Raw genomic sequence first — 15,956 nt, 5'->3', positions numbered from 1 at the left:
GGCACACTAAATGGTTCTAAGCAAAGGTAGCAAAGGGTAACTCAATGTTCGTCATAGTTCGGTGGAGCGTGTGTGGTTTACCGGCACATCGAATAGGTGATTGTAATATGTGAGGGCACCATGTAAATTTGCATGGTTATTCACACCCTCTTTGTGATCCTCGGCATCCCAGTCACAAACAAGAGGGTATATCGAGATTTAAACATGCCATTGAAATGTTCAATGAATCTCAAAGGATCTAGGAGTTTTCATAGATTTAAAACTTAAATTTCTTTTTCGTTTTTTTATGGTGGAAATTAGTGAATTGTCATTCACTTACCTTCAAATGTTCTGCAATTTGGGTTACGGCATCCCTCTCCCGAGTTGTATAATATTGTGTTGGGTCCTAGCCTTAGTATTTCATTTGGGTGATTTACTAAGGACTCAATCAATCAACTAACTTGAATTTGTTTCTCCCGTTTTGTAGATGTCAAAATTCGACAACTATGGTCTTCCCAAATCCCGTGGAATAAGCATTCCACATGAAGATGGTATTCCACGATTCGATCGAGGAACAAGAAATCATGCTTCATTTCCTCCACCTCCTCCAATTGTTCTCCCTAACCCACAAGATCGAAGAATTGAAAGGTTCAATATCACTAAGGCCCTATTGGAAATGAAACATGAAGATGGTAAATCTGTGTGTGCCCACATTCTAGGAATGAAATCACACATCAATAGGTTGATTATGTTGGGTGTGTCATTTCCCGATGAGTTGGCTGTGAACTCGGTTCTGCAGTCACTCCCTGAATCATATAATGAGTTCAAAAGAAAGTATTATATAATGCATCATGACGATAACCTCATTGACCTAACTTACATGCTCATTACTGCTGAATCAAAAATGATTTGGCGAAGCAATGGAGCGTATTTGTTGGGAAAGTCAACCGACCAGGCTTCCGAGGACGTTCTAAAAGAAGCGACATTGGATAGAAGTTTGCCCCAAGAGCCTGAAGATTCCAAAGATGGGAGAGTCAAAGAGTATGGTTGTGCTTAAGGTAAAAATCCACTATCTAACTCCGTTAAGTTCCTATTCATTGATTCAAAATACATGATGTGATAAGATTGCATTTGAATGTTTTGCAGGATCAGTGAAAAGAAAGGAAGCTTGGTGAAAGAGCAAGATGAATCTAATCACAAGAAATGGATCTTGATCGCATGGACTTGAAGATTAGATTTTGAGCTTAGATAGTTATGATAGACTTATTAGAAATTTTCCTTTTGAGATACATAGTTTTCAAAGGATTTTGCATTGTAAGGACAAAATGTTTTCCGCTGTTTTTATAAATAAAATAAATTTTGTTTGACTTATTTATTTATTTGTTTATTTCCTTGCAATGAAATCGTTATGAAAATTGATGTTTACATATTTCTACAACGAATGGATATGATTTTTATTTATGGAAATGTCAAGAATTTACCAAATAGGGAGAGCTTCTCATCGTCCAAATTTCAATTGGACAGAAATTTGGAATCACGCAACTTGGTGGCATGATGAATGAGAAATTTCATATTTGGAAATTAGACTAATTCGTTGACAAAGTGTCAAGTGAAGGACTAGGAGATCGAGTACACAAAGTTGCGTGTTGATCAAGTCCACCATAAGAGTAACAAAGATATTCGTCATGATTTACTAAAGGTTTAGTAAATATGATTATACTTATAAGATTAAGTGTAATTCGGAATTGATTAAAAAGGTTTAAATCAATAGCAAAACGAATAAGAAGAATCAAGTAGCCAGAAAGATAAAAGTTTCTCCATTCTAAGAAGAAGGGAGAGTACCTTTTATGCTTTATGATAGGTCTTTATGATTAAGAACCATATCTTAATTGATCCTCTAAGTGAGTCTTAGTACAATTGTATGTTCAAGAAGAGGAATCAAGAATTGAAGAAATGGTTAAATCCAGAAGTCAATCATACTTCGTTCCAAAACAAGTCTTAGAGTTAAGATTGTGACAATGTGTGAAAAGTATTAAAAGGTTTATAACGTTCATCAAATGTGGAAAGTTGTGATGTCTTGGATAAGACAAAGACCAACTAGGACCAATTTATGAAGTGTTTTGATAAAACCTACACTAACTCTTGAATATTTGTTTGTCAAGAAATGTTTATTGACAAGAGAATCTTATATGTCAAGGAGTCAGTGGGAGTCTTAATGGTCTTGAAAGGTTTCAAGAAAAAATCAAATAAACCTTATCGATCATCACTAGCACACGAGTTGAGGTTTACAACCTATCGTGTTGACATTATTTTGTTTATGTGTTGTTCCAATTGAGTTAATTATGCATGTGAGTCCTACGAGTTCTCATTTGAATGCATAAAAGGCAAGGACCTTGATCAATGGAAAGTACATTGATAGGAAAAGGTTAGTTGCTTAACTACTTGGAAGACATGGTGGGCAGCCGTGCTACCATAAGGCAAGAAATCAAGATTAAGAAAGTTCGGTCCATATGAGTTTGAATTTGTCGTAAACCTTGGTTTTAACAAATTCACATGGATAGGAACACATACACAGTTTAAATCTAAGTGTCATAAGATTTCCTCCTTCATGAAAATGATTGTGAGAAAATGCTTTCACTAAGAAACATTTTAAGAAGATAGTGATTGTAAAATTGCATTCTCGAATTTGATTATGGTTACGGTATCCCTTTCCATGATTTGAATTGTGAGGTTTGGCAATTAGTCTTAATTGTTTAGACACACATATGAACTATCTAAGGCAAATTTGTATAAGTTCAAGAAGCATTGATAAAAGATTATCAAAGCACTAAGTATTAAGAAACATGAACTTAAGAAATTCAATAAGTATTGTTTTTCTGAAAGTTAAGCTGTTTCTGAATACATGTCAAAGCTAGTGGGAGCATAAGTGTTATGTTTTATAATAATCATCATGATAGTGGGAGCATAAATGTTATTATTGTATGGTTATTAAGGCACGTATTGCAAGTTGGCAACATTAATTATAGAAAACAAGAGTTATACCTTGCAAAGTCGTAAGGGTTGTAAAGTTGTTTTGCTATAATTAAGGAAGAGAATATTATGCTTCATTTCAAATCTAAAGGCTTAGGTTGAGAAAAGTTAATAATATTAGTCAAAGGTACATAGTGTGTTCTTAAAATTTTGATTATGATTACGGCATTCCTCTTCACAACTCGAATTTTGAGAACATAGCAAATAAAACATTATGCATCGTGTCCCATACGCTTTGGGTATAGGATCTATTGCAAATGCTTTAATATTTGACCATTCTAAAATTTTCCAAATGACTAGCGCATTTAGAGGGAAAAATGACTAGAATCGGTTTTGACTAAAATAATTAAACAACTATCAAAGGACAATCCAAAGTTCGATGAGAATTGGTTGCTTGTGAGTAGTTGAAAGCATGGTATTGGATGGACCATATTGACATTATTATGAATAGAAAAGATTCTATTAAGAATGAGTTGTCATATGGAAAATATGGAAACGTGTCCATATTGGGAATTGAATATTGAAAATCTATGTCTAGATTAGAAACATTTATGCAAAAGGATGTTCAAAGGAATGTAATTTGAGTGAGAGACATCATATCTAAGGAATTGTCTTGTAACAATCTCCGATAGAGGACTTTGTAATATCATTGGAATTAGTCTTTGTGACTTTGGTGCAGTGACATTACGAAAGGATCATTGCATAAAATGTTAGAATCTAGCATATTCTATAAGTAGCAAGAATTTGATATTCTTTCAATTATGGAAAAGGATTTGGAGTTGTGAAATGAGAATGATTGGAAATGTTTTCAATTTGATCTATTTCACAAAGAAAGAACCATAGGTAAACATTGTGTGCATGCTAGGAGCATGGGACAAGTGTAATAATTCAAGTAAGAAGTCGATTACCCGAAACGACAAATAAAAGTAATCAATATGGTGATAAATAAAAGGTGTTTTATTTATGCTCAAAGGTTTGAGGCCATATGGGATTAGTATTATTCTTGTGTTTCACTTTGCATGTTTTAACTTCCTGAATAATTTAATGGGTTTAGAACAGTCAAATTATTCGAACGGGCCACAGTCGTTCATATGTTGGAAGTAGATATGAATGAAGACTGTCGTGAATTGGTGTGTGGATTGTCTAAAACAGTATTAGACATAAGTAAATGTTTGCTGCAATGTTCATGAGTGCTTATGAATAAGATTTGAGCATTGGATTAAACCCACGCTCACTTGGATCACTCCATGAATTGTATCACGGGTGATTGGTGAGACGATAGCATCTTATATTCTTGAAACCGAGATGTGTGAGTTGTATCTTGCAAATCGGTTGCACATTGATAATATGTAAACGCACTAGTAACTTGGTGTTATAAAACATATTGTTGTGTGTGATTCGGTGAGTGAGTGCAAGCGAGCATTGAATCAAAGTTTATATGTTCCTTTTATCCAAAGTAGGATAAAAGCTATATCTTTGGGCCCCTCGATGATTTAGTGATGACAAACGTAAATGCTCGGTCGGGCTAGGGCTAATTTGATTTGTTTAATTAGTCAGTCGTCATAAATCGGAAGTCGACAAATAGTACAAAGAGAATGATTTGAAATCATGTCTCATACGATATCTAGAATGGAGGAATATATGATCCCTTATCTAAAGGACACGCGTATCTGATAGGATCACAGTTGACAGCGGCTTTGGAAAGCTACGATTGCAGATCAGGATCTAAAGACATACGCATAATAGTTATTAGACTTATCCAAGTGGGAGACTGTTGGATTAGTGTCTAAGTCCATAACTATTTTGGTATGTACTTGACCCGATGGTGCATGGTCCTTTTGGGTTGCCTTAACCAAAGCAACTTGATAGGATGAATTATGGAGAGAAAGGATTAAATATGATTTATTAATATATTATGAGAATAATATATTAAAGGAGAAATCATATTGTTTAATTAATATTAGTCAATAATTAATTGGTAATTAGTTTTGTGACTAAAAGAGATTAATTAAACTTAAGGGACTGGAATTGTAATTATAAGATAACTGCAATTTGGGCCATGGATTGTCTTATATTAAGGAGTTGACGAATTCTATGGGGAAACCCATGAGGAAATCGTCCAAGGCCTTAAGGAAGGGAGTTCATGGGTTGCTTAGGGCTTAAGCATCCAAATTAGGGTTTCCTTGTTGGATAACCCTAATAGCCTCACTATATATAGAACCCTTATAACCCAAAAACGTGGCTAAGCATCCTTCTAGGGTTTCACATGCTTTTTGGGAAGCCTCCATCCTCTCTCCTCTTCATCCTCTTGCTTATGGTGTTTGTGAACCATTAGAGGAGTGACATTTGTGACTCTAAGCTTTCTAAAGTCAATACAAGGAGGAATTGGATTGTTATTGCTACATAACAATCAAGGTAATGTCTTAAACCCATTCTTATGTTAATATAATTACTTATATGCCAGAATTAGGGTTTATAGTCTTGGATAACTTGCATGTACAATAGAGAAACCTAGATCAAAGCATTAGGGTTTGTATGAGCACATAGGATGTTCTTATGACCAAAAACGATCACAAGTATCTACCATACCTAAAGTGTGTGTGTGTGTGTGAAGTTTCCTGAAAGTTTGGTTACCTTTAAGTGTACATTAGTTTTAAGACGTATATAAAACTAATAAATAAGTATAAAGTTTTCATAATCTTGATTGCGAGTTCCATAACCATACTACAGACTAGATATGACTCGAGACGTGGCCAATATCTTCTATGAATTTTGTCACCCTTGAACCTTTTGGTTCGGCTGTAGCTAGCAGCCAGGTGCAGGATAGTCAGACCCATATAGATCATTACACTCAAGTCACGCTCTCCCCTTTTCGGAGATTCTGGTTATGGGGGCGGTCCTCCGCTTTCGTGCCTAGGAATTGTTGCAAAGGACGTGTGTCCAATCTTAAGATTCATGAATTTAAAACTGAAATTATCAATACGGAAATCCTGTTCTATTGGTGGTTTACTCTCGTGTCTAGGGGGAGTACTAACTAGGACCTGACTAAGTTCCAATGATACATGTCCTTCACACTCGTGTCTAGGGGTGTTTTATTAAGGACAATACAAAAGTTCTATTTATTATCCTCTACTCGCGTATCTTTGTGGAGTGTTACCGAGGACAAAACAATATTTTAAGATTCTTGATCAAAGCTTAAAGGTTATGTTTTTAACTATTGTAATGAGAAAAATCATTTGTGAAAATATAAAATACGACAATTTATAACGTTTTTCACAAATTATATGATAATGTGATCTGCAAGTTCAAACGGTTATCTGCTATGATTTGTTAGTGTTAAAAATATACATAATATGAAACACAACACATATAAAATAAGTTTTGAGTACAAGTATTACTTGTACTTTTCTTGTATTCCCCCTTGAAAACAGTGAAAAACATTGAAAAAGGGAAGGGGTATGAACTCACCAGACGAGAAAACGTGTAGGTTTGGACGCTATGTGTCTGTTCAGGGCTTGATAACGCACGAGGTTCATATGTAATATGAAATGGTATAAAAATGTATCTAATTAGATTTTAATTCAATAATTAGATATGATTGCACACTCCAAAATGCGAAAACACTTCAAATCAAGTGTTTGGAGTGACTCGGGTGACATCTACAGACGTGTATGGCTTGGAAAATGAGTTGGGACTTCAAGAGTAAACTCCTTAGGGAGTTTACGGCCCTAAGACCATAACCATATGAGTTCACGGCCGTGAACTCATGTATATGTGGTTTTATGGTGCCAAATGGTCAATTAACACATGGGAAGGCTTGCTATGATTAAATCTAAGGCATAGGAATGGGTTTTACCACCAAAAGGACCATCAAAGGGAGTTTACAGCCCTAAACAAGGAGTTTACAGCCGTAAGCTCCTATACCCCCTTGAATTGTTGATTTAATGGCCTTAGACTAATCACATGTGATTCTAACAATTTATACAAGCCCTTGAATGATATTTAAGCATCATATGACTTGTGTAAGTGAGTTCACGGCCCAGGAACTCATTCTTGGGGAGTTTATGGCCGTGAACACTCAAATGAGGGGATTTCATCATATTTAAGGCCTCCAAACTGGTTGTGGTTGATTCTAGGATTTATTCCAATGCTAATGGTGTGTTTAAATGGCTTTTAAACACTTGGTTTTGAGTTTACTCTCCATGAATGATGAGTTTACAGCCCAAGCTTGTTCTTGGGTAGTAAACTCATGTTTACTCCTCAAAAACCATGTTTAAGGTGTTCTAAGTCCGAATTGGTAAGCCATAAAGTCATATCTAAGTCCCAAAGTTGGTTTGGAGGGGTTTTAAGGCTCAAAAACCCAATTTAGTTGAGTTTACGGCCCAAGCATGTTCCAAGGCCGTAAACTCATGAAGATGGTCCTAAATCAATGTTTAAACTCGGATTTGAAGACTAAAGAGGTTGAATAACAAGTTAAGGAAGTTACCTTAAGGATTTGAAGCCTTAAATCAGTGTTTTTGGACCTTGAATTTGGATTGAGGAGAGAGGTTAGAGAGATAGTAGTGAGAAAGAGTAAAAGATTCAAATGGAAGCTTAAACCACCTTTAACATGTTCTAAGTTACGTATACGGTGGAATTCTACCCGATACCGACGTTAAACGGGGCTTTTGGTCGTACCCGATTAAGATGTCGTAACTCGATATGGTCGAAACTAAAATGTTTCCGATTACTAATATGGAGTGATAAAATGAGTTCTAATCATGTTTAGACATCCATTAAGTCATAATAGAAGTCTCCAAAATAATGACTTGATTTATAACTTAAACGGAAACAATTCGAAAAAGACGAATTTTATGGAAGGAAGCGGGTTACGGCGGTGGGGAAAACTTCGGGTTGTCACAGAGGTATCGTGCCCGACCTAGGTCTTAGGTTTAGACAAGGAGGCATCTCGCTGCCAAGAAATAAACATAAAAGATTATAAGTTTTGGTGGTTGAGAGTTGAATGATAACGAGTTAACTATCTTTAATAGTTCAAGGATTTGGTTTGACCAACACAAGACTTTGAGTTTGATTCACCAATGGAGTTTGAATAACAATAAACAAACTCATGAACTCAAATGAAATGCACAGATTTAACACATGAAAGAGGTATGCCCTATATATATTAAACATATGGTTATGTTACATCTGAAGTTAGAAAAGTTTGACCCTTGTAAAGGTCTCTGATTACAGAAAGTTAAAGAAGGTAAGACTTGTAGCTGATGGTCCTATTCTATATCAAAATTTGGGAGTTAGGCGAGCACTACTTGCTGCGCGGATTACGCTTGGAGCTTGACTCCGTGTCCGATTGTTTGGTTCCCATGAGACGCCTGTCAAAGGCAACTTGTTGCTCCCTTAAACCAGATTCGCGAGGTCAACATAAGGATGGAAGCATTCCCTTGTAGCATGTCTAGGCGATGAATATCAGTTGTGTTCTCTTCCATCCTTATGTTGGCCTCGCGAATCTGGCTTGCTTGGACTCCGGATTGATAAGCCTAATTGGCAATTTTCCTAACACAACTGGGAGTGCTCGATCAGCTGAACTTCCTCCGCTAACATCGTAGAAGTCCTGACACATACCATAAGGAGGACTCAGTCCTTGCTACTGGCTCCAATGGTGGATGTGGCTTCCCCAGACGGGAGTTAGTCCTTGAAATCCCATCCTGAAAGGAGGTCAAACCGATGGAGGTCGGACGGCTGGTGGATTGATTACATCGGGCTCTGAAGCTGAGCTATCTGAATCTTCCTCTTCTTTGTCTTCCATGGGTTCCTCCTCGAGGTCGTCTACAATCCATCCTTCATTACTTTGGTTGGGGTAGTACTGGTCGTTTGGGTGATGAAATCCAGCCATTAAGTCTATACGTTAATAGGGTTAAGAATTTACTATAAGCTAAAGCACGTAAAATTTACCCAAGAGTTTGAAGGTTGACAATACCCAAATACTCCCATAGTATTTAAATTTGTATGGTTGATACTAGTGTTTATTTTGGTAAGTTTTGACTTGTTGCTCACTATGACCATTCCTCGACATACGTTAGTCCAATCTCGGATAAATATAATTGATTAGGCTATATTCATCCCAAATCTGATTACATATTTCGAGGCCTAATCGTAGTGTCCAACTTGTCTTAATACTTCTTGTATAGTTCTAACCATGAAAATATAGTGTTGTATGCATGTATTTGTACTTTTACGACCGAAAATAATCTAAATTAAATGAAACGAGGTTTTAGGTGTAAAAACATTTTGCCAGAGAGTTTTAGTCCCTTATGTATTTATAGTTTGTATATCTTATGTGGTTCGATATACTTAGTTCACTATAAACAATGCTCTGATACCAACCTGTCACAACCCCAAACCAGAACGGCGGAATCATTCGAGGGCGGATGACTTCATGTAGTATCGAAACAGTTGAATACATAGTAAAGAAAGTAACACAACCATCATATATATAATTTGAAAGTTCACATTGTAGAAAACTACTTGTTTCAAAAGAAATTACAATATGATGTCAAAATGAAATTAAACTAACGATGTAGCGTCCCTTCTTCAAAAGGTGTAGTTTACATGTATTACTGAATCCCTGAGAAATACAAGTGGTTTTGAAAGAGTAGGTCAGCATTTAAGCTGTTGAGTTCATAAGTATTTAGTGACAATGTTTGTATGAAATAGAATGAAAATGGATTTTACATGTTTAAATGTTCCTAGAAAATCCCATATTTTCTATTATAGTAGATGGTAGTTTAATTGTTCCAAAATTGTAATGCAATAGTGCTTTTCATACCTAAAATAGTAGGTTTATGTATAAATCGTTATGGCATTTGAAAAACCCCGTAAGTCAATGTGTTTCTAATACTCCATGTGAGTCTTATAACCATACTATTTGACTAGGATGCCTATAACAACATTCTTCAGGCGTTGGAAAGTTATGACGTTTGTCACCCTATTCCTGTCGGCCTAAGTGTAGCTAACAGCTTAGGTGTGGGATTGTCAATCCTGTATAGATCTATACACAAGTATCACGCTCCCCCTACGAGGGATTTTGGTATATAATACAGGACTTAAAATGCATACTCGAAAGTACGTGAAATGTCTCACAAAACTTAGAATAAAATAGATTTACGTATGAAAATGTACATTTGTTCTTGTGTATGAAAATATCTCTTTGATAGTGTTTCTAGTATGTAATTGTTCATGATTTTCTCATAAACTATACCTATTATAGTTTTTCAAAGTGTGTGCTTCGTTCATATAGTAAATCCTAGTGTAATGCTTACTTGTTATGTAAAGTATAACATTTAAAACGACATAAATTATCACATATACTTAAAGTATAAATAAAGTGTTTGATTTGTATATATCTATATATAAACATGTTTTATTTCCAAAAAGACAAGATGTTATCCAGAATATATATTGCATATGAAAGTTCCCATGTAGTAGTTATGAATCATATATGATTTACTTGATAAAAAGAGTATATAGTGAAACCTTATGTTTCATACGATAATAACCATGTGTTTAGTTGTATTCCCCACCCCCCCCCCCCTAAAAGTGTATAAAAAGCATTGATAAAACATTTGAAAGTGTAGTTTATAGGGGTATGAACTCACTTGATTTATGGGAGAAAGCGAGATGATAATTAAGCAGAACTTCGACTTGGAAGAGTTGATTTTCTCATGATTCTTGGGAATCTTCGGAGTCTCGGGAGTGTAGAAACTTCCTTCGGAACTTGAGTGTGAAAATCGGGACATCGGGAGGGCTTCGGGAGCTTAACCGTAGAGTTTCAGCACGAGAGATAGAAGAATGGAGCACCTAAACCCGGCACCCCAAGAGTTCTATTTATAGGGGTAGATTTTGGGTGCCACGTCGTGGCAAAGGATGGACACATCGTGGGGGGAAATCTTATCCTATTCCAAAATCCTATCCTCTTCCATTGACAAGACGCCATCAGTCATGTTGCCACGTCGCGACCAACTGTCCCACATCGTAGCAAGCCTGACAGCCTCGGATTTCGGGTCTCGAACTTGTAAATCCATAACTTTCGCGTACGAGCTCCGTTTTCGACGTTCTTTATATGCACGCGTAGGTGAGAGTATACTCTACAACTCTCGAATTGTAACAACCCGAAATTCAGGTACCACCAATTAGCCCTTCATCTTTTATTCATTTTCATTTTTGGGCTTTTGTGTTGGGCGAGTACGCTGGGCGTACAAGGAGTACGCTGCACGTACTCACGCGCCTCATTAAAACGCTTCATCACCCGAGTACGCTGGGCGTCCCTAAGGATACGTCGGGTGTAACCGGTCCAGACCCAAAACCCTAATTTGGTTTGTTGGCTATAAAGGGAATGAGATGGATTGGTTCCTCAGCCACCATCCTTCAGAAAGAAACCCTAAGAGAGTTGTTCCTTCCTTCATAGCTTGTTTGTGAGTGTTGTAAGCTTTGAGGTGTCATTTCAAGGTAGCAAAAGGGAAGAGGAGTCCATTGTGGAGGCTAGAAGTTGGTGTACAAGTGTAGATCCGTGGATAGCAAAGGTTGGAGCTTCTTCCTTAGGTAAAAAGTTCAGATCTTGCCTTGTAGTTCTTATGGTATGCTTCATTGACCAATTTCTAGGGTTTTGGTCCCAAAGATGGAGACTTTATGAGCAAGTAGTCTCCATTGGCTTAGATCTATCATATTACTGGTCCATTTGAGTTGTATGTTCATAAAAATGTAATCTTTGACGTCAATAATTAGCCATGCATGAGATCTAGATCTTTTGAGTTGAAAAGGAAAGGTATTAGAGAGTCTAGGAGCCTTTACAGCCATGCCAAGGCTTAAAGGTTTAGACTTTATGGGTAAAGAGGCTTAAATAGAGTCGGATCTAGAAGTTGAAGAAGTGTCTTAACCATTTAAGATCAGAAATAAGGTGTGGCTGAATCTGGGTGTTACGTTGGGCGTAACTGCCAGTACGCGAAGCGTACGGGGTTGAGACCCCGATTGTGGATCAGTGATGTACGCCCTGCATACAGAAGCTGGTACGCCCTGCGTACTGTGGTATGTTGACTTTCGTTGACTTTTAGGGTTTTGGTCAACATGTGGACTTTGAGTCAAGGAAGGGTAAAATGGTCTTTTACCCCTCTGAGGAAAAAAAGGTGAAGCCTAGTCTTAGAAGTCTATATTAATTAGAATGGTATTTCTTATGATTACACGGGGTTGGGTCTTCGTTTCGAGATTCGGAGATAGCGAGCACGTGAGATTCTAGACTTTCCACGAGGTGAGTTTTCTCACTATACTGTACCCGAAAGGGTATTACTGTGTGACCGGAAGGTCGGATATGTTATGAGTTGTATGCATTATATATGATAGGTTAACCGTTTGTATGTGCTATGTATGCTATGTTTGATATGGGTCGGAAGGCATTATGTTATGGGCCGGAAGGCGTATATGTTATGGGCCGGACGGTATTGTGATGTGGACTGTAAGGTCATGGCCTGGAAGGGCGTATGTGCGTAAGTAGTATTTTGGGGAATTCACTAAGCATTTATGCTTACAGTTCTTGTGTTACGTGTTTCAGGTACTAGCGAGGACCGTGGGAAGGCACCGGTGTGATCTGTACACACTATCGGAGGATTTATTTATGATCTTGGGATTTATATGATATGTATTTTGTTATGATACATTGGATTTTATGACTTGATTTGGATGAAAACATGTTTTAAGAAATGAAAATTTTGTTTTGAAAATTCACGTTGTTACAAGTTGGTATCAGAGCCTTAGTTTGAGGGATTCGGGTGCACCTTCGGGCGTAACTGAACTCAAACCGAGGATTTGAGAAAAAAAATTCAATAATAAAATCATAAAATTTTATAAGAGATTTTGTGGTAACCAAAGAAGAAGCAGTGTGTACGGTCAGCCAGCGCCCAAACGGTAAAATCCCCAAAATACCCTTACAATATGTGTTATGTGATATGTTATGATATGTCATGCATGCTAGAGTAGACTAGGTATTCATATTAGGACTAGAGTGGCCTGATTTATGATGCCTTAGTCTAGGGGAACCTGCTACTATGAGATGCCTTGAGAGCAAGTAGGTAGCCAGTTGCATAGCAAGAATAGAGTACTCATGATTCGGGGTCCAAGGAGGAGGACTTGGGGTGAATGCTGATGCGGTGTAGTCAGTAGTATAGGGCCCGTACTATTGAAGACACCGGATCAGTGGGAAATCCAAGTAAGAATCCTTTGGGTATCGGAGGTCGAGTAGGGTTGCGTTATCGAGTGCGAGTATGCTCAATTGAGTCTCTGATATTTTTATGTTGTATTTCAGAGGGATTATGGTTGGGACACGCCACAGACCTGGGACGAGCGGTGTGAGTGACGAGGAGCTTCGTCAGATGATCCACGATGAGGTGGCTGCGGCAATCCGGGCCGAGATTCTGGAGATGTTTGGGTCTATCAAGACCACGCTGATGGAGACTTTTGATGAGCGGTACGCCACGGTGACTGAGGCTGCAGCCGCTGCAGCTACAACAGCTGTGGCTACTGCCAGACCTCAGGGAGGTGACTCGTTGCTATTCCGGGAGTTCAGCAACACGAAGCCACCTAAGTTTGATGGGACGTAGGATCCGATTGTTGCGATGAGATGGATTGCTGACATCGAGGGATGCTTCTATACGTGTTCATGTACAGAACATCTGAGGGTACGGTTCGCTTTGAACTAGCTCTGCCTAGGAGCAAAGGATTGGTGGAAGTTCGTGACGGCAAACTTCACTCTTGCGGAAATTTCAGCCATGACTTGGGAGAGATTCACTACTATGTTCAAAGACGAGTATGTTCCCCCGGTGGAGAGGGAACGGTTGATTCGGGAGTTCTTGATCCTCAAGTAGGGTAACGATTCAGTTGCTGTGGTCACCCGAAAGTTTCATGAGAGGGCGATGTTCTGCAATGAGCAGGTGTCCACTGAGCAGGCACGGATGATCCGATATTTAGGTATTCTAAGGAGGGACATTCGGGAGTTCATATCGAACACGACATACCGGACATTTTCTAAGCTCCAGGCAAATACCCGGAAGAGGGAGATCGAGTTAGAGACTCAGGACAGGGAGGAGGCCGAGTCTCAGCGGGTGGATCGACGGCCGGCTCAGTCCCAGCCGGCAGCCAAGCGGACCAAGTCCACTGATTCGAGGACGGGAGGTCAAAAGGGCTGCACTTGCGGAAAGTGCGGTAAGGGTCATGAGGGGGCCTTTCAATCAAGTGCTTGCTACAAATGTGGCAAGGAGGGGCACATCGCTAGGGATTGCCTGGATTTATGGTTTGCTTCCATTGCAACCAGACCGGCCATCGGAAGGCCGAGTGTCCTCAGCTTCACCAGGGATCAGCACAGGGATCTATGCCTACTACTAGGGTTACCGAGAGTCGGTCGGCGAAGGCCGAGGCTCTGAAGGCTCGTGGGAGAGCTTTTCACTTGACTGTAGAGGAGGTCCGTGTGGCCCCCGATGTCGTGGCTGGTATGTATTCTTTCGTGTATTTACTTTCATGTAGAGATATTGTGCTTATATTATGTTATGCGTAGGTACTTTTCTTGTGAATTCTGTACCTGCCTTGGTATTATTTGACTCGAGTGCGAGTCGGTCTTTTGTATCTTTGGCTTTTAGTCAACACATCGTTATTGATCGGGAGGTGATGAGTCGACCCCTGAGGGTTTCCATAGCTGATGAGAAAGCGGTATACGCCGCCGACGTGATTCGAGGATATGTGATCAAGATTTTTGGTGTCAAGTTCCCTATAAATCTAGTTCCTATCGCGATGGTAGATGTCTTTGTCATCGTGGGCATGGACTGGTTGAGTTAGTTTGGAGCGGTCATTGACTGCGAGAGACAGCTGGTGGCCATACGAGACCCTAGTGGGGGAGTGCTTACTGTGTATGGCGAGGGGACCCGGTATGGGTCAGCATTTTGTTCGGCTTCCAGGGCGAGACAGAGTTTGTAGCAGGGCTGCAGTGGATTCATAGCCTATGTGATGGACACACGAGTGGCCGCGGGGAGGCCAAATTCGGTTGACGAGGTTCCAGTAGTGTGCGAGTTTCTGGATGTGTTTCCCGAGGAACTGTCGGGCGTGCCTCCGGAAAGGCAAGTGGAGTTCCGTATCGAACTAGTTCTGGGAGCGGCACCCATCACCAAGGCGCCTTATTGCCTCGCTCCACCAGAGATGCAGGAGTTATCCTCGCAGCTTCAGGAGCAGTTGGGAAAGGGGTTTATTCGACCGAGTAGCTCACCTTGGGTAGCGCCGATTCTTTTTGTCAAGAAAAAGGATGGTTCACACCGGATGTGTATCGATTACCGGGAGTTGAACAAGTTGACGATGAAGAACCGGTATCCGTTACCTAGGATCGATGATCTATTCGATCAGTTGCAGGGGGGCATCTTGGTTCTCTAAGATAGACTTGAGGTCGGGTTATCATCAGATGAGGGTTCAGGATGAAGATATCCAGAACACTGCATTCAGAACTCGTTATGGACATTACGAGTTTGTGGTGATGCCTTTTGGGCTCACCAATGCGCCGGCTGCGTTCATGGATCTTATAAACAAGGTGTGCAAGACGATGCTGTATCGGTCGGTGATCGTATTCATTGATGATATTTTGGTATATTCGAGGTCTAGAGAGCAGCATGAGGAACATTTGAGGGAGATTCTTGGAGTTCTGAGATCGGAGAGGCTGTACGCCAAATTCTCCAAGTGTGATTTCTGGTTATGAGAGGTCTAGTTCCTAGGACATCTTGTTAACCAGAAGGGGATATTGGTGGATCCGGCCAAGATCGAGGCGGTGATGAGATGGGAAGTGCCGAGCTCACCCATTGAGATCAGGAGCTTTCTGGGATTGGCTGGCTATTATCGGAGGTTTACTAGGGGTTTCTCCAAGATCGTCG

The sequence above is a fragment of the Lactuca saligna genome, chromosome 2 (genome assembly GCF_052625555.1).
Source record: "Lactuca saligna cultivar CGN05327 chromosome 2, ASM5262555v1, whole genome shotgun sequence".
NCBI classification, from domain to species: domain Eukaryota; kingdom Viridiplantae; phylum Streptophyta; class Magnoliopsida; order Asterales; family Asteraceae; genus Lactuca; species Lactuca saligna.
Note: the sequence above shows the minus strand (reverse complement) of the source record.